Below are 21,812 nucleotides of genomic sequence, written 5' to 3' on the forward strand. Positions count from 1 at the left end.
TTATATATATTTAAAGTATATATATATAATGTCTACATATATATGTCTACATATATGTCTACATATATATATGTCTACATATATATATTTAATTCAAGAACAAGTAACAAGAGATTTCTATATATATATTTATATATATATTTAAGTATATATATAATGTCTACATATATATATTTAAAGTATATATAATGTCTACATATATATGTCTACATATATGTCTACATATATATATGTCTAACATATTTATATTTAATTCAAGAACAAGTAACAAGAGGTTTCTTACAGGCTTCATAATTAGTACCATGCCAACTAATTCCTCAAAGCACTGCAGCTCATAGAACTGTCTATGGTGGCAAAAATGCCTTACTACGCTATCCCATATGGTAGTTAGTATTTGTAGCTATTGAGTTGCCATGCGTTTATTATTTTTCTAATAGAAACATGTGGCTATTGTCTACTAATCTGTTCAGCTCTAGTTCCTGAAACAATAAAATGATACCCTTTAGGCAAAATAAGTCACCTTAGTGACCGGAGTGATAATACAGCCGAAAGGGCACTTGCTTTGTAAGTGTTTCAGGCCAGGCTTTAGATTCTGGCATTCCATATGGGTTTATTAGCTCAGTGTCTACTTTGTTAGAAGAAAGTTTAACTAAAATCTCAAACAGCTAAAATCAGTTTAAGAATATTTGATCAACTATGGGCATTTCCCACCAGTAGAATTGGTGAGAGCAGGGCAGATATAGTATAAAAAGCAGAGATAATAGTAAATAGGACTGAAGTAAAGGCTTGTCCTGTCCTAGTGGGTAAAGAAGAGAGGTGGGGAAGAAGACAGGAATCAGGGAGAAGATGAGGGAGAAGGAATCTTATTTGGTGTTGGAAATAAAAATGAAACATGCCAAATAAACATTTAGCCAAACTGATGACAAAATAAAATGCCTGCATTTAAATAAAATGTCTGCAACCTAAGCAAACTTTGGAAATATCATCAGTAATTCTGTTGAATTAGCAGTCTAGAAATGAAGCTTTTGGAAGGAGTTTTTAATGCCAATTGGTCTGCACTCATGCTAATCCATATACATAGGGCAACCATGGACACAGGAACAAATAATCCTCAGGACCATCCTATGCTGGTGCAGGCAGTGCTCTGACTAGCACAGCCAGAGCAGGGGATAGGTAGAAATGGAAATGCAGCCTCAGTGACACCTTAAATGACTCTGGGATTGACAAAGTTCAGGAGTGAGAAAGGATTTTTGTTTCACTTCTCCAGTCAAATAAGAACCTGTTTCTACTTCAAAGGCACCATATTGTTCTTAGGTGGCCCTGATTAAACCTCATTTAGAGTTAACTGCTCAATTCTCAGGAGAAGGTCAAGGATAAACTAGTGTGCTGTCCAATAAGCATAGCTAGAAAAGTAAGGTGATTCATATACACTTTTAGATAAGGGATATATGAAAAATGAAAACAGAAATGGTCAGGCTAAAGAAAGAGGACAAAGATGAAATGTTATACTTGATTTCAAGAATTTAAGATCTGTCATCTAGGAAAAGGGGAAAGTTCATTCTGAATATTCTCCCAGAAATGAAAATATAAAAATTATAACAGCAGGTAAAAAAATAGGCAGGGGAGATCGTTTCCATACTGGTCATAGAGACAGCATAATAAATCAGAAAAGGCCAGGTTTTAGAGGAGACTTTAAAATGATCCTGAATCTGACTCCATCAACTAATAGCTCTATGACTTTGGGGTATTTTTTTTTTAGTTTTGGGGTCCTATACCTAGCTCAGTATTCAAGAATTACTCCGGTAGCGTTCAGGGGACCATATGAAATATTGGAAATTGAACCTAGAATGACCACATGCAAGGTAAGCACTCTACCTACTATACTATTAGTATCCTATAGTAATAGTATTAAAGTATACTATATTATACTATACTACTATACCTATTACTACTCTGGCCAATAACTCTATGCGCATTTGCTTGAAGCAAATAGATTATCTCAGATGAAAGTCAATTCTCTCATACATAAAATAGAAATAAGTTAATCATTATGAACATTGAAAGAACAAAAAGGCTCAGTCTCTAATTCATGCTAAATATTCATTAAATGATTGCAGTTTCATTTTCCTAAAAATTGACTAGCAATTAGACCTGCGCCATTGTTATCACTTTCTCCCTTAAAAAAAAAGAACCCTGGCACTGAAGACATTCACCAATAGACATTACCATTTATTTAAGACATTTAACCATTTAGAAGTTCACAAAGTGTTTTGTTTTTGTTACAGCAGCAAAATGGAGATTATTGGGAAGATATTGGATAGTTCACAATTCATTAGGAAGGCTGGTGATGGGTGCTTGCAATAAACAGGAGTAAAGGAAAAGAAACTGGTCCTACCAGTATACTGTAGCCAGTATGAATATAACAGGAGTTTTAGAGTCCAAGTCAAAATAAGTAAAAGGGTTCAACTTGCACTCAAGTGATTTGAGAGTGGAAAGAGAAAATTATCCTCCAACAGCTTCCAAAGCTTCCTCTAGCTTCCCTGGTAGAATGCCAGGTAGGAGCCTGGATAAGAGTCCTTCACCATTTGCACTCAAGTAGGGCAATGAAATTCTAAAGCATAAAACAGGTATATTTAAACATTTATACTGACATACTGCAACAAAGAATGCTTAAGTGCCCTGGCCATAAACTTCTACTGCCATGCAATCCTGACTCCATTTGCTCAGTAACTGAAAGCTAGAGATGGTGCTTCATGATCCTGTGCCTCATCTATAACATAGAAATAAGTTAACCATTGTGATCTTTGAACAGAACAAAAAGGCTCAATCTCTGTAAGTAAATAACAAATAACTTTATTTCTTCTGCATATAATATAGCACCTAGCTCAGAAAGCTGCTGCAAGAGTTCTATTCATAAGATCCCCTCTACAACCAGAAGAAAGTGAGGGAAGCTGACAAGGCAAGTGAAAGATGGGCCAGAAGGGATTTAGGGAAGGGTCTCACAGTTCCTTCTCCTTTTAAGATCATTCCTCATCACCTGGAATGAAGTATACACTATCTAAAACTGGTATATGTGTACAGCACTTAGCACAATTCCTGGCACGTAGAATAAAGCATCAATGAATGTTATTATTAGTAGGATTACTATGAATAATGCTGCTCAGCTTCATGAGTATATCCAGATGGACTTTTGCTAAGCAACACAAAGGATCCAGCTTCTCTAGTGACTTCGTGGCAAACCACAAAGTCACTGATTTTAGTTGTCTCTCTTGCCTGGCACTTCTTGATTTCCCCCATGTAGATAGTGGGCTTTTTATCACACTGGAGCTGTTTCAGCAAAGCTGTTTTGAATCACTGTAAAAAGTTGTACACAACAAAATATCTGAGAAGCACTCACTGCTGAAAGAACTCTAAGACAGGCATGCTAATGAACCAGTTGGGAATAACCATTCACCGTTTCTTGGATTCATCACATATTATTTCTTTCAAACATTATATTTTTAGTTCCTGGAAGAGATATTTTACTAAAAGTGAAAGTGAAAGACCAGCTTCCAAGTAGCCAACCTGCTCCCAAAAATAGGTGTTTTCTCTGAAATGGCCTGGAGAGTGGGACCAGGGGAGCCATGTTATTCAGTATATTCTTAGAAATCAGCAAAATTATTGTTCCCTTATCAAAGAACAAAATAGATGTTAAGAAAATGATGGGCCCAATGAGGTGGCGCTAGCCAAGGAAGGACCTCGGGACCGTGGTTCAATCCCCTGGCATCCCATATGGTCCCCCAAGTCAGGGGCAATTTCTGAGCGCTTAGCCAGGAGTAACCCCTGAGCATCAAATGGGTGTGGCCCAAAAAAAAACCAAAAATCCAAAACAAAAAAAAAAAGAAAATGAATTTGCCTAGAGACATTCATGCCTCACAAAAGTTCATGTGTTGGCTAGAACAGAGATGGCAGAAATGTCTTGAAAGGTCTGGCCATGAGTTTCCATAGATGGTTCAGACCTCCCTTCAAACACATGATGACAATCAGAGAAATACAACACCCAATTGATTGGTCCTGTAACATCTTCCCCTTTTATATAAACAACATATAAACATTAAATAAAACTCTTCTGTATGTATATCCTTTAGCCTAAAAAAATCTGAACACCATGGCTTATGCTAACCTCACACAATCTTTCACCTTCCATTCCTAAGAGCCTTAAGTTCCCAATAAAATCTCTCATTTGTAGGTGTCAAAAGTGGTCAAAGGTGATTTTGAAAACCCACCTATTCAGCAGTTAAATTTTCTTTTTTTTTAAATCTTTAACCTTGATTACAGACATGGTTGTAGTTGGGTTTCAGTATATAAAGAACACGCCCCTTCACCCATGCAACATTCCCATCACCAATGTCCGCAGTTAAATTTTCTGATGATAATACAAATCCTTAACTGTTCTTAATATTCAGGTTGAAGAGCACAGGAGATGATCAACTATGTTGAATGTTCTCCATAGAATCAACAAATGTATTGAGGCAGCTATTTCTCCCCCCTCCCCCAAATCAGTAAGCCCTGAAAGCGTATGCTAGATGGAAACGTGAAATACAGTTGCTATAAAAATGAACTGCTATTTTTGGAATACCTATGTCATTACTTGAACTGAATCTCCTTTACAATGAAATGGCTGCTGCTTAGCAACTAATGCAAAGGAAGAGACTGAATATTTCTCCCCCCCCCCCAACCTCCACGAGGAGGAAAATTAAACATCCACCGTCACACTTGTAGTTTCTTGTTCTGATGTCTACCAAAAATCCCAGGGAATAATAGTAAGACCATCCTCCTTGACAAAGCAGTATGCCAGCTGGTGGTGACTAATTTTTCCTTTGTCCATGTGGTTGGTTGCCTGAAGTAAATTCAAGTAAATAAAATGAATGAAGGAAAAATGCTGCTAACTTCAATGTGACACAGCACTGAAGTGCAAAGAACGTAAGACTTCAGATTCGAACACGAACCGAAGTCTGGCAGTACCCCTCACAAGCCTGTGGCTTTGGAAAAACCACTTAGTTGTCAGACCTGTTTGAAGAGGATAATAGTAATGAGAACAATACTAACCTCCCTACCTGTTGCCTAGCCTGGCTGCAAGCTGACATTCAGTACAAGAAGTTTATAACCAGCAAATCTTCCAAAGCATCACATCCATTTTACTGTAAGTACCTAAGTTTAGTTAGTATTAGCAACTTAAGAAATAGCCAGAAATTTTTCTTTTTTAAAAAAAATCCTTTAGATTTTATTATAATTCCACATTCACTCATAGAAAGCTTCTTGTTTAAATCTTTAAATAGCTCTCATGTTTATTTTTGAAACTAGTGACTTATTTCTCTAAGAAATGCTAAAGATGTTCTGAAAATATGAAAAAATGACTCAGGATTTTGTAATGGTCCTTTGGAATTTTCTAGGTGTCTCTAACTGCACACATGAATATACTTAGGAATTCAGAAGGATTCTGTTATGGAAAAGCTTACAGCTTGTGGAAGCCTTCCAGTTTTAAAGGCAGAAGACACAACTCTTCTAAGATTATTTTTCTCCTAAGACTTTTTTTTTTTTTTGGATTTTGGGCCACACCCAGTGACACTCAGAGGTTACTCCTGGCTATGTGCTCAGAAATCGCTCCTGGCTTGGGGGACCATATGGGACGCCGGGGGATGGAACCGAGGTCCAATCTAGGCTAGCGTGTGCAAGGCAGATACCTTAATGCTTGAGCCACCACTCCAGCCCCTCCTAAGACTATTTTAAAACACTATTCAATGGCGCTGACCATTCAGCTGTACCATTTCAACCACATAAACTGCACACATATTATGCTACCTTTTTTTCAATGGACCCTTCCTGACCTCTCTTTGCATTCCCATCTGATTACATTAAATCACAAGAGTTTGTACTAGAGGCAGTATTTAAGGGAACCATAGAGATAGTACAGTGGGAAGGGCACTTGCCTTGCAAGTGGTAGACCCAGGTTCAATCCCAGCATCCTATATGGTCCCCTCAACCCTGCCAGGAGTAACCCCTGAGCATCACCTGGCATGGCCCCAAAACTAAAACAAACAAACAACCAAAAATGTTTAAAAAAAAAAACATCAATAAATGAAGAGGCAAGTGCTGGGCTGTAATCTATGCAAATTGTATCTAGACTTAAAGAAAATTAATTTATCCCCCCTCTCATGTAATGGAAAATTCATAGTTTTAAAAAGAATTATCACAGAACTCTCAATCTTGTCCTTTTTATAACTCCAGTAGTACAAAACTAATCAGAGCAGAATCTATGCATGGACAGGAAAGAAATTCTTGTTCTCTGTCAACCAGGATTTGTCGGGATCTTTCTGTCTTTCTAGCTAGGCTCATTGAAGAGAAAAAGTGCTGTCCTTCCTTCCAAGAGGTTTCTTTCTAATAAACAACTATATAGTAAACATATATTTCACACAGAAACTGAGAACTGGTGAAGGAAGAACCTGAATATAAAACTGTTGTAGAAAGCTACTTACACACAGGCCTGACTCTTACTCCTGCCACCTGACCCAGTTACTGACTCAAGCATGACACTTAAGAGCCTAAGCTCTGGGCCAGAGAGATAGCACAGCAGTAGGGCATTTGCCTTGCAAGCAAGCAGATCCAGGATGGATGGTGGTTCGATCCCGGCATCCCATATGGTCCCCCATGCCTGACAGGAGTGATTTCTGAGTACAGAGTCAGGAATAACCCCCTAGTGTGTCTGAATGTGACCCAAAAACCAAAAGGAGTCTAAGCTCTGATCAGCATCCTTATCTGTAAAATGGAGATAAGGAAACTTAATCGAGGGTTAAAAGTTATAATATACATTAAATGCTTAGCAGCTCTTGGCATAGACTAAGCATTTGATCAAATCTGTAGTCAGTAATGATTAATATTCATAGATAGGCTGGTAAGTAAACTAACACATGCAGTCGGATTTTGTTTTTCTTGCTAAAATCCTTTGCTTTATAGTTAAGAATGGCTTGCCTTGCACAGAATTCCAACACCACACCCATCATCAGAGTACCCCTCCCTCTCCAGGGCCCTTCCCTTTCCATGCTTCATCCCCAAATCAATAACTGATTAATTATGATGATCGATTCTCCTATTGTATTGCCTTTGACCCTTTATTGCTACCTTGCTACTTAAGTCCCATATATAAAACAGATAACTGAAGCCTAGTTTTGTTGGGCTTTTGTGTATGTGTGTGTGTGTTTGCTTGTTGTTGTTTTTTTTTCTTTTCTTTTTTTTTTTTTTTGGTTTTTAGGGCCACACCCAGAAGCACTCAGTTATTACTCCTGGCTCTGCACTCAGGAATCACTCCTGGCAAGCTCAGGGTATCATACGGGATGCCAAGGATCAAACCCAGGTCTGTCCCAGGTAAGCCACATGCATGACAAACATCTTATCACTGTGCTATCACTCCAGCCCCTGAAACGAAATTTGAAAAAAATTTTTTTTTTGGTTTTTGGGTCACAACTGGCAGCGCTCAGGGGTTACTCCTGGCTCTTCACTCAGAAATTACTCTGACAGGCAAGGGAGGCCTTATGGGATGCCTGGATTCAAACCACCGTCCTTCTGCGTGCAAGGCAAACACCCTACCTCCATCATATCTCTGTGGCTCCTGAAACCTAATTTTGAACCTGATGAAGCTTTTCTTTCTCTTAACAGCACTTGAAAAAAGCTCTAGAAGGTAAGGTGGTCTTTGTGCCTGGAAAGATGGTCTGTCTATAAGGCCACTTAAAGAATAAGCACTTGGTACCACAAATATGTTGTAGTTCCTGTTTCTCAGCCTTGTCTTTCTTCCGCTCACCCCTCAACACAACCCCACCACAAGGCATCTTGCTCTAATCATCTCCACAATTTCTGGGTTCAAGTTTTTTCCATGGCTCATTTTAACTTCAGGTGCTAAAGACACTACTTTCATTGGAGAGAAAAAAAATTCACTATTGCCTTATCTTTGCATGCACAGAGAGCCAATTTGAAATGTAGAAACTTTTTCAAATCTAGCACCTTTCTAGAAAACCTCCACAGGGAATGATTTCTGAAAGACACTGCAAAAAGCCATATCACATATAAAAGGACCATGATAAGAATAGAATTCTTCCATCAGAAAAAAAGATCCAGAAGTTTGCCTCCAAGGGCTCAATGATCTGTTGCCACATAAGCTTATAAAATACTCTTTTTTTTTAAAAATGTTATCTTTAAACAAATTACTTTTATGTTCTTAAACATATTTTCCCATTAAATTCTGAGCTCTCATATGCAAAATGATGACTTTTTTTTTAAGTTACTCTGGAGTGTATTTTCCAGCTTCTTTCTGAAAGTCTAGGAAATCAAAGCAATTCACAAGGCTTTGTCTTTGTCTTTTAAAGAAAAAAGAAAAACGTATTTGCTGTATCAATATTTATTTATATTTCTGAGCCAGTTTTATGTGTTTAACAAACACCAAAGAATCATGTACAATTTAAGAAATAAATCCTTTTCTTTGACCTGATTGAGAGATACCTGATACTGTCTCCCAAAAAGCTGAGCAATAATCCAGGACAAGTAGCATCTGGGAAGGTTCTCATAGCACTGGCCACAGTCTGTCCCAATGAAGCAAACAGCAAAACAGGTCCGTGGAAAAAGTCACTGGTGAAAACTCTGTTTTCAGAACCTTTGTCTTCATTTAGTTCTCTTTGCTTCTTCCCTGTGTACCTGGTTTCCTACTTGCAGGCAGCTCCATGTGAGTGTGGGCTGCTGTTTACTCATAGGACCTGCCTCTGCAGCCTTCTGCCAGGTCAAGTATTAAGGGGCATCCTCTACTAAGAGAGGAGGTTTGTCCTGAGACATTGTGAGAGGAAATGCCCAGATTTGATACCTTAATGAATGCTAAGACCTCTCGATCAAATCTAATTATGCATCCACTTCATTTTCATGTTATCTGAATAATTTTATTATTGGCTACTGACATTTGACTCCTGTTCAATATTTTGAAGAGTAAATGAATCTGCTCTTTAACAGACATATGACTTTAACAGTTCTAAGGAAAACAGTCAGTGCAGGTAGGCGGTGATAAGGAACACTCCCAAGTATTAGTCTTCAAAATTACACAAAGGTTGACAGATGGGGAAATGAAGGCACAGAGGAGTTTACCAGACCAAAGCCACCAACAAACAGAAGTGGAAAATTGAACATAATGGGACCAGAACCACAGTTCTTCATCATAGCTCTGCTCAGTCTCTCAGGTGATTGAAGAGTGAGAACAATATTTGACTTCAATTCATTTATTATGATTATAACCTTGGGCTATCTTCCTGTCCATCTAATAAAAGTCAGCTCATTAATAGTGCAGCTGAGGGACCAGAGAGATAGTGTCTTGCAAGTTACTGACCCAGGTCAGTCCTCAGAACCCCAGACGGTTCCATTAACCCTAGATGAGTGATCCCTGAGAACAAAGCCAGGAGTAAAACCTGACCACCACCGGGGGTTGGCCCGAAAACCACAAACAAAACAAAATAATGTAGCTGAATTCAGAAACTGTTTCTTAGCAAAGCTTTATTCTAAAATCTGGGCATGTAAAGATATACCTCCACCTGAGCAAATCACATGAAAGTTTGATGAAAGAACTACAAAAGTCCATGTAAAAAATTACCTTGAAAACAAATGAACAGGATTTCTTTGTTCTGAAACAGTAAAAATGAAGGATAAAGGAAAAAAAAGCATTAAACTCATCTCATAAGACACCTTTGCCCACTTCAATCCAAACCCAAACCCAGTCAGCATACATACACACACATGCAAAAACACACACATTTATACACACTTGACTTTAACTCAGACAGCATCACTCAGATCACACTTATGTCACCATACATAGAAGACTTGGGAAAAACACTGGCCATTCTTCAAGTGCTTAATGAGTTACATGAATACTTTTTTTAGATGTCTTCTTATATGTTAGGCTATTACAATAGTGTTCACAAACAAAATTACAGCATCCCACTACTACCTTGTGCTCGTGACCTTCCAAAAAATGTAAATATGTAAAATGTAAATTATGTAAATAAAAATGACATAGAATTTTATTGTCTTTGTTATTAAGCATGCTACTAAAAAAGGAAAAGGCTTACACCCATTAAGTCAACTAAGGAAATCTGAAAATAACTTTCCACCTAGTAAACCAGATACTTTGAACAAAAAGAAATACATAAAGTAATACTGAAGTTATAGGACTCTCCTGAGGAATGCTGGGCGGCCACTTTTCCAACTTCTAAATCCTAATCACAGAAAGAAAAAAATGTCAACCGAGAATTTCCTGAGGAGAAAATCAATGATGCCCATTGGAAAGGGAAGAGACAGACAGAACAGGCGCCCAAGAGCTAATTAGTGCTACTCAGAAAGCAAATTAAGGCTTTTTCTTTGACAAGCTGCAAATAGCTGGTTAAGTAAGAGCCTCTGCCACCCTCTCCAGCCTCCAACAGCTGGCTAAATAGCTGATGCAGGTACTCACACAGGAAGTTGTAACCAGAAACAGCCCTGTACCAGTGAACAAAGTGTACAGGAAAAAGGGCACACCTTGCTCAAGGAAGAAAGGAAGATGGCAATTGAGGTGGGCAGGGAATGCATAAGAGTAGTAGTTTATTTAAAGAAGGTAATTAAATGTCCTCATCCGATCAATATTTATTGAACACCTACTGAGCACAAAGAACAGGATTCAATGATTTAAATGATAATAATAATAAAAAGGTTCAATTGCTATCTTCTGGAGGAGAAAACAACTTGGAGTTATACAGTGAACTCTATGCAAGGGAGGGTGCTGTAACCTTCAGATAAGTTAATTCACTCACATTCATGGCTAACCTCAAAGGTAGGTTAATTAGCATCCCATTTCAGAGATTAATATGCTGAGCCACATGGGGTTACAGAATGAGCACAAGATCAATGAGAAGATCCCCGGTTTGAATCCCAGACTAATTCCCACAATAAGAAATCACAAAACCAACCTAATTGTTTGAAAATGCTATGGGAGGACAGGGAAGACTAGAATCTGTCGCAGGGAGTAGACATGGCCAAATTCTATGGCAAAAGAAGTTTTTCTGGTGGAAAAAGTCAAAGGAGGCAAATCCTGAGAACATTAGGTGCAAACAGAACAGGACATAACTTAGTATTTTATTTCTTTTTTTTTTGGTTTTTGGGTCACAACCCAGCAGTGCTCAAGGGATACTCCTGGCTCTACGCTCAGAAATCACTCCCGGCAAGCTCAGGATGCGAACCTCCATCCTTCAACATGCAAGGGAAACACCTTACCTCCATGCTATCTCTCCGGCTCCAACTTAGTGTTTTATTTCTTAAATCATTCCTATATTGCACTGGTTGGCCATGCCTTACAATGGGTTTAATGTTCCAAGCAGTTCAAATAACTCCAACAATTCGAACAGTTCCAACCAGTTCAAATGATTTGAAACTTGTCCATTGTTATGATTATTTTAACAATCAAAATTTCAAAGAAAAGAAAAGATAAAAGCCTAGTAGTTTAATTTTTTTGTGTGTGGTGGTTTTGGTTTTCGGATTTGGTTTTATTTTAGATCTTTTCGTTCCATTGTAAGTGCAGCTCACATAGCACCGCTAATGGAGTCACTGTGTCCTAGAGCTACCATTTTGATATCTCAGAAGAAATAATTAGGACTGGTGTTACCAATGAAAACTCATTTGAGGAGGCAAATGTCGCTTGAGCTAAAGCCTTGTTTAATACCTTAAGATCGGCCTTACTCATCCATACCTCTGAATCAATGTCAAGGACACCTAATATTGGGGCCGAAGCGGTGACGAAGCGGTAGGTGTTTGCCTTGCACATGGCTGACCTAGGATGGACCTATGATCGATCCCCCTGGCATTCCATATGGTCCCCCAAGCCAAAAGTGATTTCTGAGTGCCTGATCAGCATCACCAGGTATGGTCTAAAAACAAAACAAAAAGGCATCTCAGGTTGTACAGGGAATGTGTACCCCAGATCCCAACCCAGAATGGCATGGAAAGTGCAGCAAGTCTGGGCTCTCCCTAAGAAACCTGATTCTCTAATTAGAAAGTGAAGCCTTGAGGTCAGAAAGATAGTTTAGCAGACAGAGTGTTTATACATGGTCATCACCTATGCCACCACCATAGGTGAACTTAATCTTTAATTTAAAATAAATTTTAAAGCAGAAAAATGTTTTTCACCTGTACTTAAACTAGCCATCTAATGAATATATAATGGACAGAAAATAAACAACAGGGCCCGGAGAGATAGCACAGCGGCGTTTGCCTTGCAAGCAGCCGATCCAGGACCAAAGGTGTTGGTTCGAAATCCGGTGTCCCATATGGTCCCCCGTGCCTGCCAGGAGCTATTTCTGAGCAGACAGCCTGACCATCGCTGGGTGTGACCCAAAAACCAAAAACCAAAAAAAAAAAGAAAAAGAAAATAAACAACAAACAAATAAAAGTGCTTTTAGGTGGAGTCAGTAGCAGTGGCGCAGTGGTAGGGTGTTTGCCTTGCACAGGACTGACATAGGACGGACCACAGTTCGATCCTCCACTGTCCCATATAGTCCCCCAAGTCAGGAGCAAATTCTGAGCGAAGCTAGGAGAAACCCCTGAGCTTCAGCAAGTGTGGCTACCCCACCCCCAAAAAAAGTGCTTTTCAGAAGGAGTTTTTCCATATATATATATATATATCAAGGAGAAGAAAACTCCCAACACATTATTGATTCACAGGAAAAAAGCCTTAATCTCTATGTTCTCCATATGTTCTCTTTATTGTCTATATGTTCTCCCATCATCATTCCTAACCCATAAAAAGCTGTTTTCAGAAAAAAAAATGGCAATACTATGCTCTTTAAAAAAATGTTTATTAAGATACAAAATTGTAGAGTTGTTTCAGGCTTACTATATTCCAGCACCAATTCTACCACCAATGTTCCCTTTTCTCTTCCAATATTCCCAGCTTCCCTTCCACCTGTCCTTTTGGCAAGACTATAACAAATTTATTTCATATTAGTTGCTCCAATAAAAAAGGGAATGACAAATAAAATTATCAGGAAATTAAGTCAATAAAACTCTATTTGTGATGATTGATTGCTATATTTTAGCCTATATAAATAAAGAAATTCAAAGCAGTGATAAAATATCGTACATGGCCTATTATCATTTACATAACTAAGTTTTCAACTCTGGCATCTAAAATATATTGCACTCAATATTATTTTGTACTTGGATCTTATTGTAATAATTAGCATAAATTCCCAGTCATAAATAAAACTTTTTTAATCCTGTGTTAGAAAATAACATGTTCTTATTAGCAATCCCGCTACCCAACCAAACAAGTTCCATTCTCCTTGCCCTTATTTCTTTTATTTGTTTGTTTGTTTGTTTGTTTGTTAGCTTGCTTTGGGGGCACACCTAAAAGTGCTCCAGAGTTACTCCTGACTCTGCTCAATAATTAATCCTGGTGGTGCTCCAGGGACCATGTGGGATGCTAGGGATCAAACCTAGGTTGGATGTGTGCAAGGCAAGTGCCCTACTTGCTGTACTACTGCTCTGGTCCCTGCTCTTTTTTTTATAATGCCAAAAAATCCTCCTTTAAGGAAGGTCTGATATTACCACTATGGCATATAGTGGGAGAAGCCCTAGGTGATAGTTTCTCATGAACAAATGGTAATTGCCCAGATCTCCTCACAAGCAAAATTTATCTCAGTCTTTATTATTCTGTGCTGGTTCAAAAGACACAGACAAGCCAGCTCTTCACTAAATCAAAATTCACCTACACATCAGCTGTGTCCTCCCTTGATAAAGGGGCATAAAAGCTCTAACATGAGTATCTTCATAGCAATGGCAGGTGTCATGTAGGTGGTTTTGTTCTCAGAGACAAAACTAATATATTTTCTGATGTTCATGACTTTATACTCATTTTTATTTTTGAAAAAAGCATAGAAAAGTTCCTAAAAATTAAATACTAAAAGAGACAGAGTTCAAAGAATGAAGTATACAAGAGGTATGGACCATGATCTATTACAGAAGAGGTGAGAGAATAGTTGGCCACAGGTATACTTATGCACACAGACTAAGTGTGGAGTGAGAGTTTAGGGAAAGCCCTTTAGAGGCAGATTAAGGTTCAGATATTGCCTCTTTCCAGAGCTCTCTGCTGAAGATACATTTTCCATAAAATAGGAAGAACCACAATCACATCATAGGAGTGGCCTGAGTAATAAATCAAACTACAGGGAAAAATTTAGCAGCATCTGGTACAGAAAAGACAAAGACATAAGCTTCCTTCTCTTCTCCATCCCTTGTGTATTTCTAAAAGATTTTCTTACTGACTTACATGGGAATTCTCGAAGTGTTTAAGAAAAAAGAGAGAGAGAAGTTCCTACACATTATATAGTCAATAGCACATAGGTATCTGTTGCAGCACCATAATTTGCAAAGAAAAAGGAAGTAGTAATTTGAAGAGAAAAGTACCAGCTCACTTGCACTGCCTTCTAAAATCCTCCAGCTTTTCAGTCTACAGAGACTGCTTGCTCTAGGGGAGCAGAATCTGAAATAAAGGAAAAATTCTCATGGGAAAAAAATAGTTCACAAAAAAAAAAGCCAAGAAAGAAAAGATAATGAGGGAAAATCTAGGGGTATAGAAAGGAGTTTATTTTACTTAACAAAGTAAAAGTCGAGCAACGTGAATAATCTGCCTCCAGAAAATGGTTATTTAAAGGCTTTTTGTAAAGGGCTCTGGTTCCTAAAAAGACAGGAGTCACTGCCTATGCCCACCCACTCCTCATTTATTTTTAAACCCCAGCTTATATGTTCCTTAGCAACAGTAGGAGCAGATGAGACCCCCTACACACATACGCACATGTACACCCTTTCCACAAACCCCTTCTTCTTTCCTGTCAAGTGTCATTCCACAAATACCCTTGCTCGAATGAAAATATGTCTGACCTTCCTGAAAAATCTCTTCTTTCCCCCTCAAGTGATCCCTTTATGGAGAGCTATTATCCTTACATTCCAGGTATGAGATCTTTCTGGTCCCATGGAGACCAATCGCTATCCTCAGGTAACCCCCAAACGTGAAGTAGCCCATATTAAGAAGACATGACCCAATTCCAGCCAAAGCTTCTCACTCCTCACACACATTCATTGTCCACATGTGAAATGGCCAGACCTAGCTGCCAGAACTGGCCATTCACATGGCTGCTGCTGACGATGATGATGATGATGATGATGATGATGATGATGATGATGATGACGACGACGACAAAGAGGAGGAGAATGAGGAGGAGGAGGAAGAGGAGGAGGAGAAGAAACAGGAGGAGGAGGAGCAGGGGAAGGAGGAGGTAGAGGAGGAGGAGAATAAAATTCCCAACTCCCCAGGTCAGCATTTGACACCTACTTATTTTGCATCTCCAGTGATTTGGGGCCTGCCTGGCCTTATTTAGATAAGCAAGGCTTATGAATCTAAGATCAATGGTTTTATCCTTAGGGAGGAAAGAAGGGGCAACAAATCTTAGCTATGAATATGTTAGGCATTGCCTGAGCACCTTTTGAAAAATTCCAACCCAGAGTTCATTTTTTTTTCTCAATCTGGAGTGGCAGACATTTGTAACTAGCCACCTGAGGTGATGCAGATGCAGGTGGTTCACAGCATTAGACATTGCAATGCTTTATTTAAGAGGTAATGATGTGACAAAGCAGGACCCACAGAAAAGTGTCACAGGGACCATGTCTATGTTTATATGGGCCATGTGTGTAGATGCAGCACATGTGAGATTGCAACCCAGAAAACAGGCTTTCCACACAGGACTCCTTTCCAGGGGAGAGGCTCAAAACAAGAAGCAAGTGGACATCATTTCCCTTGCAAACTCTGACTCTAGATCTAAATGGGGAGGAGCCCAGTGAATGCCAATGACATTGGAGCCAAGTCTGAAAATGTACATCACAGATTCAACCCACCTCCTGCAGGCAGTTCCTAAATTAGGCTAAATTTAAGTCCTTATTCCCGTTGGACCAGTCAGGCTCTGAATCTAAGAAGTAGAACTGTGTCCTTGCATACCCTCCCCAGAGCTACCCCAATCTCCAGCATCTCCCTAATTTTAGAAACCAAAACATTAAAGAGAATAATTTGGTGCTGATATATAAAGAGCGAGGTCAAGTGGGAGTCTCCTTCAATGCAGAGGGGGAAAAAAACACCCATCGGGGCCATAGGAGCAGCCACATGATCAGGAAGAACCATTTGGCAGCCAAGAGAGACCCACAATCAGACACGGAAAGCCTACCCTAGGGACTGGAACCTCCAGTCCACACAGTGTTCTCTGGAACCCCACCAATGCATTCCCAGGCTCCCCATAAAAACACAACACCTACCCTCATAAACCCCACACACACTGTCATATGCCTTTGCTTACATAACAGCACATGGGGTGTTATGTACAAAACTTCATACTTCAGATGGACTTCTGGAGAAGACTGCTAACTCAACCAAAAAGAGTAAAGTCACAAAAAGATTTTCAATTGCCACCTTTTCAAGAAATCTTCCCTGCCCCAGCCTGTCTCTGTAATTCTAAGATGATTCATCACTGAGACTTTTAAAACCAACAAACAGTTGGGAGAGGCTCAAACTGTCCTGACCTCTCAGGATTCATAATTCTGGCCCCAGAGGGTTTAGAGGGATAAATAAAGGTAAGGGGATATAGAACCTCCTCTTATATTTGGATCTTTAGATGAGGTGGGGAAATCTTTCGTCCTGATTTGGTGGCTAAACAGTGTCCATCTCTGGCAGAAACCGAGAATGGAGCATGGCCTTAACTGCCATCCTCACCTCTGACTGCCACCATCACCCTTCTGGGCACACTCAGGAGACAGGGTCCGAGCATGTGCACAAGGACCCCCCCCCCCCCTCACAAACTAGCTGTGGAGCATGGAAGCAGCTGCTGCATCTACACACATGGGCCCATATAACTCATCCTTGGCGTAGGATTTTCCTGCAGGTTCAACTTGCCTTCCAATTTTCCTTCAAAAAAAGCATTTTTTTCCTTGCTGCTAGTTCTGAGTCCCCAACTAGCAAGTGATGCTGAAGGCTGGTCGTGGGGGCCAGGAGGGGATCTATCTATCTATCTGTTAGATGGTGGAGACTGAAGAGGACCTGGAGGGGATCTATCATCTATCTATCTATCTATCTATCTATCTATCTATCTATCTATCTATCTATCTATCTATCTATCTATTAGGTGGTGGAGACTGAAGAGGACCTGAGCATTGGAACAACTTTGAGGAATTCTCTCGCGCTCCCTCAAGACAAAAAAAAAAAAAAAAAGTGTCATCTCCGTGTAGGCACTCCATGCACACACATGCATTTTTCTTGCTTTTCTGATCTCCTGGGTTCATTCTTCTGTCCTGATACCGGGGAGTACCAAATGCACCCAGAGCTTTCTCCATGCCCAGAATAGTGGGGGTGAGCAGAGAGTGCGTCCCCAGGAAGAGGGAGGAGGGAGACGAGAGAGAGAGAGACGAGAGAGAGAGAGAGAGAGAGAGAGAGAGAGGAGAGAGAGAAGAGAGAGAGAGAGAGAGAGAGGAGAGGAGAGAGAGGAGCAAAGTGTGTGCCCAACTCTCAGGAAGCAAAAGTGGGGCTCCCGCCACAGGCGGCACCTGTCCCCTGTCCCTGTCCCTGTCCCCCCACCTCCCGGGCTGCTGGGTGGGTGCCGGCGCCTACCTGTAAGAAACCTGCTTCCGGAAAGTTAGTTCCTCAGTTTCTCCTCCACGCCTCGTCCTTCTCCTTCGGGCCCACGGCCCCCGGCTCTTCCAGGGCAGCGGCGCCCCCCGCGCCCCGGGGCTCCGCGCCGCCCTCGGCGCCCAGGCAGCAGCTCCCGCCGCTGCTGCCGCCGCCGCCCGTCGCCCCCTGGTCCTCGCCCGCGGAGGGGCTGGTGGGGTTCATGGCGTGCCGGGGAGCCGGGGGCGGCGCCGCCGCTGCTGCTGCTGCTATTGCTGCTGCTGTTGCTGCTGCTGCGGAGGCCGGCGGGGCGGAGGGCGCGGGCGGCGGGAGCGCGAGCGCGAGCGCTAGCAGATCCGCGCGCCGCTGGCAGGGGCGGCAAATGGCAGCCCCTTCCCGCAGCATCCATCCGCCGCGGCACCGCACCGGGGGCATTGTGGGGAAAACTCCGTGCCTCCACTCCGCGCGCGGCCAATCAGCGCTCAGCTCACGCCCCGGCCACGCCCCCGCCTCTGGCCGAGCACCAGCCGGGGCTGGCCGGGCTGGACTCTTGGCTGCGCTGCGGCGGCTCAGCTGGACCCCGGGTGGGGAGTGAGGCTGGGGGAGACGGAGCTACACGGCCCCGGGCAGCCAGATGGAAGCCGAAAGGCTGCAAGGGAGCGCGCGCCTCCCCCCGGACAAAACTCCGAGAAAAAGTGGGTGCTCGGGTTCAAGCCCTTGGAAACAAAACGGGGGACCCGGGAGCGGCTGGGTGCCTTGGCTAAGGCAGTCGGGACGTCCCGGACGGGCGGGAGATGCTCGCCCGCAGGCTCCTGGGGGAGGCGGCGCCTCGGGATTCAGCCGAGAAGAAGCGGCGTCTCTCCACCTGCGCGCCCAGAGCTCGTCCTCCCCTGCCCTGCGCGCTGGAATCCTCGGGGTGCAATCCGGACCGAGCTAGGTCGGGGCGGACAGGACCGTACGCAGTGGAAATTAAGGGGTGGATTGTAGATCGGGTGTGACATGCAGGGGAGACACCTACCTAGACACTGGGCGAAGGAAGAGAAACCCTCAGAAACCTGAACACTCCCTGCCCAGCCTCTTCCTTACAGCAAACAGGCTCTTCAAATTGCTGTCAGTTTTGAGAATACCCAGAATTACCCCCCCCTCTCCCGACCCGAGTGAGGTCGCCGTGGGCGCTCCCCACCTCTACACACACACACACACACACACACACACACACACACACACACACACAAACACACACACACACACACACACACCGGCTTGCCTTTGTTTTCTAAGATCGTCCCCCCCCCCAAAAAAAAAAAAAAACGGTCTGGTGGAGGATTGACTGTTATGCTACCCTTTTCGGAGCACTGAAAACTTTCCAAATGAAAGGTTTACACCCAAGAAACAGAGGCAGAGACACAGAGAGAGGAGAGCTCAGTAATTTCAGAAGTGGAATAACCAAAAAATATATATATGTACCTTGTACAAGCAGCAAGAGAATCTCACCAGTCAAGAATTTCAGGTGGATGTGGTCCCACCCTCTATAAGGGGCTTGATTTCTTCCTCTTTAGTTTCTCGGGAACAGAATGAAAAGACTGAAACAACACAGCAAAGCTCTCCCAAACCCTCCCAAAGATCCTTCATATGCGCCTTCATAAGGCAAAGGCAAAGGCCTGGGGTTTTTAGAGAACAATGAGAAAAGTGTACAGGCTACAAGCACAGTTAATGGATATTAGTCCTCTTTTTTATATGGCAAGTCTGTGCTAAGAATTTTCATACCTGGCCCGGAGAGATAGCACAGCGGTGTTTGCCTTGCAAGCAGCCGATCCAGGACCAAAGGTGGTTGGTTCAAATCCCGGTGTCCCATATGGTCCCCCGAGCCTGCCAGGAGCTATTTCTGAGCAGACAGCCAGGAGTAACCCCTGAGCACCGCCAGGTGTGGCCCAAAAACCAAAACCAAAAACAAAAACAAAAAAGAATTTTCATACCTATCTTTCTTTACATTTTAACAAAGTTCAGCAAGTGTAATTCCCCCATTGCTTGGGCTTACACAACTAGGAATGGCTAGAACTAAGAATCACTTCCAGGCTGAGCTGTGTAGTTTTAGGTCTTTGTCCTCTAGGGACAAAAGTATTGGTGCAGAATTAAACAAATTTCTGTGGGGCTATTGCAACTTCATGCTTTTGGACCTCTGGATTTCTATAGCTGACTTCACAGAAACTGCAGCTCCCAAACCTCAAGGCATGACTTCTTCAGTGAACTTTTTTTATTTGTTTTTATTTTTCATTTTGCTTTGGGGCCACGCCCAGAAATGCTCAGGGCTTACTCCTGTCTCTGTGCTCAGGAAACATTCATGGTGGTGCTCAGATGATCATAAGGGTTGCCAGAGTTTGAACCCAGCAACTATGTGCAAAGCAAATGCCCTATCTGCTACTATCACTTCAGCCCTTATTCAGCTTCTTACCTCTTCTTTTTTTTTTTTTTTTTTTTTTTTGGTGGTTTTTGGGTCACACCCGGCAGTGCTCAGGGGTTACTCCTGGCTCCATGCTCAGAAATTGCTCCTGGCAGGCACGGGGGACCATATGGGACGCCGGGATTCGAACCGATGACCTTCTGCATGAAAGGCAAACGCCTTACCTCCATGCTATCTCTCCGGCAGCTTCTTACCTCTTCTTCCTCATTGGGTGTTGTAAAACAAGGATCATCCCATCTTAAGTTCTAGATCTAACTTTTTAAAGGCATGAAAAAAATTGGGGGGCATACGAGGAAGTACTCAGAGCCTATTCCTGACAACTGTGCTTGGGGGACCATATAGAGTACCTATGTTTAAACCAGAATTGAGAAGAGTCTTAACTTTTATACTAGTTATTCTGTCTCCAATGCATATAAAGAAAAGATAATTATAACTTTCCATAAAACTCAAAGAAATGAAGAGAATACCATAGCTAACATTTTAATAAATGTATATAGTGATCAGGAATTTTCAGGAGAGACGGCCAAATAATGTTTCATATGAACAAATAGCACACATAAATGTGTAATTTATTAAGATCTCAGCTATTTATAAACCAGCCCACAGATAAGAGAGATTTTATTAATCTTGTCATTCAAAGTAAAAAGAAAAGGATGTTTCCATAATAGAGCTGATGTATATGATCCCTACCTCCAAATTATATTTTGATGAGCCAAGAAACAAACCCATGGTCTCACACATGCAAGAAAAGAGGATAAGTAGCCTCCCTCTGGGCCACATCCCACCCTACCTCCAAATCTTTACACTTGCTCCTTTTGCTGTCTAGAATCCTCTATCTTAGACATTCCCCAAATTTCTCAGTTCACAGAAACTTACTGTCTCTGTAATTAATTTTTCCCTGGCACCTCTAGGCCGAAACAGAGCCTAATATTTATGTTCATTAGGTAGTTATGTGCTAGCAATTTAATAAGCATTATGTCTTAACAACTTCAGTAGCTGTGTTTAAAAATAATACACGTACATGGGAAGAAAAAAACTGATGGTTGTATTTTATTTGTCAGTAACCACAATTACTTACTAATAGGTAGCAAAGAGCATAGCACAATTTCTCAAACATTGGAATCATATTATATACCACTATTCTCATTTCCTGATCAACATTTTTTTTCCTTTTTAATTGCTTTATTTAAGCTTCTTGGTGAAAGTTGTTTTAGGCATTCATCATTCCAACAACAATCCCATCACTAGTGTAACATTCCCTCCACCAGTTTCCTATCCAGCAAGTCTGTCCCCTTGACAGGCACAAAATAATTATTTCATATTGCTTGCTACAACTAAATGGCTAATGAAATTTTGAAATATAATTCAGTAACTGAAAACTGTCATAGCTCACAATAGTGTTATTAAAGTCATGGTCTAAGAGTTCACTAGTTGTTTGCTGCTAGTTGACCCTTCTGTGTTTGTTTCTATTGTTTATTGAGGCTAGCTAGTGTCTGTGCTACTTTCCCATCTAACTTTGTGTGCTCCCTCTGAGCTGTCAGGGTTGAGGAATATGGAGATCTTCTTATGTATGTCCTCACACACAGAATATCCAGGATCTGTAGAATTGGGTTG

At 41.4% G+C, this 21,812-nt stretch overlaps 1 protein-coding gene across 1 annotated transcript in view; it reads right to left on the bottom strand.

Moving 5' to 3' along the window:
• Window positions 1-17,809, bottom strand: part of DGKI (diacylglycerol kinase iota) — a 503,984-nt gene extending 486,175 nt beyond the window's left edge. The window contains exon 1 of the mRNA XM_049774493.1: window positions 17,741-17,809. The gene's annotated coding sequence lies outside the window, so the exon portion shown is untranslated. The remainder of the gene's footprint in view (window positions 1-17,740) is intronic.
• Window positions 17,810-21,812: the final 4,003 nt, after the last annotated feature.

The sequence above is a fragment of the Suncus etruscus genome, chromosome 1 (assembly GCF_024139225.1).
Source record: "Suncus etruscus isolate mSunEtr1 chromosome 1, mSunEtr1.pri.cur, whole genome shotgun sequence".
NCBI lineage: Eukaryota > Metazoa > Chordata > Mammalia > Eulipotyphla > Soricidae > Suncus > Suncus etruscus.